Here is a 3,363-nt window from a genome sequence, read left to right as displayed (position 1 = left end):
GTTTATAAATGTTAGAAATGTATTGCTGAAACATGTTACAAGGACTGTGAACTGTGTAGTACCAAAGTGTGGAGTTACACCGTTAAAGGGACATTACACTTTTTTTTGAATTCTTACCGTTTTGGAATCCATTCAGCTGATCTCCGGGTCTGGCGCTAGCACTTTTAGCATAGCTTAGCATAATTCATTGAATCTGATTAGACCATTAGCATTGCGCTAAAAAATAACCAAAGAGTTTCGATATTTACCCTTTTTAAAACATGACTCTTCTGTAGTTACATCGTGTACTAAGACAGACAGATAATTAAAAGTTGCGATTTTTTTTTTAAGCAGATATGGTTAGGACTATACTTTCATTCTGGCGTAGTAATAAAGAACTTTGCTGTTGTAACATGGCTACAGGAGGCGCAATGATATTACATAGTGCCTGAAAATAGTCCCCTGCCATTGAAAGTAACCAAGGGGACTATTTTTGGGCAGTGCGTAATATCACTACGCCTGCTGCAGCCATGTTATGGCAGCAAAGTAACTGATTATTACGCAAGTTTGAGATTATAGTTCCTAGCCATATCTGCCTAGAAAATCACAACTTTAAATTTTTTGTCGGTCTTAGTACACGTTGTAACTATAGAAGAGTCAAGTTTTAAGTAGGACAAATATAAAAACTCTTGTTATTTTTTTTAGCGCGATGCTTATGGTCTAATCCGATTCAATGGATTATGCTAAAAGTGGTAGCGCCAGACCCGGAGATCAGCTGAATGGATTCTAAAATGGTAAGAATCAAATGTTCAACTTTAGAGGAGCTGTAAAATTGGTATATTTTTTAAAAAAGCTAAATGTCCCTTTAAACAATTTTTCCACATTTCTTTGTTCAGGATTTTTTGGGCGGGGCTAAAACGGTGGCACGATGACGCAGTGTAGCCACCCAGCATGGTCCTCCCCCTAACACAATCACGAGCATCCATTTAGGTTGTAGCAATATTTGAAAGTTGAGACAACTTGAGAGATACAGCAGATTTCCTGTGAGTGGGCGTGGTTTCAAAGCAGACAGCAGACACACCCCCAGTGTTTGAGAGGCTGGTTTTTCTACGATTTTAATAACTTGGTGTTTTTTAATCATTCAAATTCAGCAGGGTGGTTATTAATTAAAGGAATAGTCTACTCATTTTCAATATTAAAATATGTTATTACCTTAACTAAGAAGAGTTGATACATCCCTCTATCATCTTAGTGCGTGCACGTAAGCGCTGGGGCGCGCTGCGACACTTCGATAGCATTAAGCTTAGCCCCATTCATTCAATGGTACCAAACAAAAATAAAGTTAGAAGTGACCAAACACATCAACATTTTTCCTATTTAAGACGAGTAGTTATACGAGCAAGTTTGGTGGTGCAAAATAAAACGTAGCGCTTATCTTAGCGGATTTAAAAGAGGAACTATATTGTATGGCGGAACAGCACTTATGGGAGTACTTCGACTCGGCGCAGTAACACTCTCCCTCTCCCATTATGAGAGGGAGAAGGGGAGCGGATTTTTCATGCGAGTTGAAGTACTCCCAAAAGTGCTATTACGCCATAAAATATAGTTCCTCTTTTAAATCCGCTTAGAAAAGCGCTACGTTTTATTTTATATCACCAAACTTGCTCGTATAACTACTCGTCTTAAATAGGAAAAACGTTGCTGTGTTTGGTCACTTCTAACTTTATCTCTGAGTGGTACCATTGAATGAATGTGGCTAAGCTAAATGCTATCGAAGTGTTGCAGCGCGCCCCAGCGCTTATTACGTGCACGCACTAAGATGATAGAGGGATGTATCAACTCTTCTTAGTTAAGGTAATAACATATTTTAATGTTGATAATGGATAGACTATTCCTTTTAATAACACATTTTTCTTTGGGGTGACAAACTGAGAACACATTTAATATCAGACTTTGACAGTTTTCAAAGTTATGACTTTTGCTTTTTACTATGTCAATACGGAAGCTGAGAGAGGCAGTGTACTAATAATAATTTGCTTTCTTGTTTTCTCGTGATCATCACTTCATTTCCTAGTGATCTCGAGATAAAAAGTTGTTTTCTCGTTTTCCTGACATAATTCAAACCTCATGACGTATTTTCCTTTCCATAATACTTTGTGTGTTTTGAAGTGGACTCCGGATGCATATGAGTTTCACATTCACCACAAGTGTAGCTAATAATTGCCCACAATGGACTTAAACGTTGGACAGTTGATTCTTGTGAATTTAGGGACCATCTCTAAAGTTACAATATACATGTTTCTATCTTCAAGGGGACACTCCACTTTTTTGTGAAAATATGCTAATTTCCAGCTCCCCTAGAGTTAAACATTTGATTTTTAACGTTTTGGAATCCATTCAGCTGATCTCTGGGTCTGGCGCTACCACTTTTAGCATAGCTTAGAACAATCCATTAAATCTGATTAGACCATTAGCATCGCGCAAAAAGTTAACCAAAGAGTTTCAATATTTTTCCTGTTTAAAACTTGACTATTCTGTAGTTACATCGTGTACTAAGACCGACGGAAAATTAAAAGTTGCGATATTCTATGCAGATATGTCTAGGAACTATACTCTCATTCTGGCGTAATAATCAAGGACTTTGCTGTCATACCATGGGTGCAGCAGGTGCTATGATATTACGCAGCACTCGAAAACAGTCCCCTTGGTAACTTTTAATAGCTTGATTGAAACTTTTAATTTTCAATCTTTCTTAGTACACAATGTAACTACAGAAAAGTCAAGTTTTAAATAGAAAAAATATCGAAACTCTTTATTTTTGAGCGCAATGCTAATGGTCTAATAAGATTCAATGGATTATGCTAAGCTATGCTAAAAGTGGTACCACCAGACCCAAAGACCGGATGAATGTATTCCAAATAAGATAAGCATATTTTTAAAGGGAGTGTCCATTTAACAGTTTATTTTAAAAAATCTAAAAAATTTGCATTATAGATGACAACCACATTAAAGGGAAAGTTCACCCAAAAATTCTGTCACAAACTCACTCTCATGTTGTTACAAACCTGTATAAATTCCCTAGTAGGAAAAAAAGAATACTATGGAAGTGAAGGGTTTGTTTACAAACATTTCTCAAAATAAGATAATTTTTCATTTTTGGTTGTACTATTCCTTTAACACTGTGTGGTTTTCTGTTTGTCGACTCTAAGTCATTCCATCTAAATGTTGTTTAAAGTAAAAAACGTGTATATTAATGTGTAACTTTAGAGACAGTCCCTAAATTATCAAATTGTCAATTACTGTCAAATCTATTTCAGCTTGATCCAAGTAAATCTAATTTCGCAAATGATGCTTTTGTTGTATACAAACAAAACGATAAGCTTC

Source organism: Paramisgurnus dabryanus, chromosome 11 (assembly GCF_030506205.2).
Source record: "Paramisgurnus dabryanus chromosome 11, PD_genome_1.1, whole genome shotgun sequence".
NCBI classification, from domain to species: Eukaryota; Metazoa; Chordata; class Actinopteri; order Cypriniformes; family Cobitidae; genus Paramisgurnus; species Paramisgurnus dabryanus.
Note: the sequence above shows the minus strand (reverse complement) of the source record.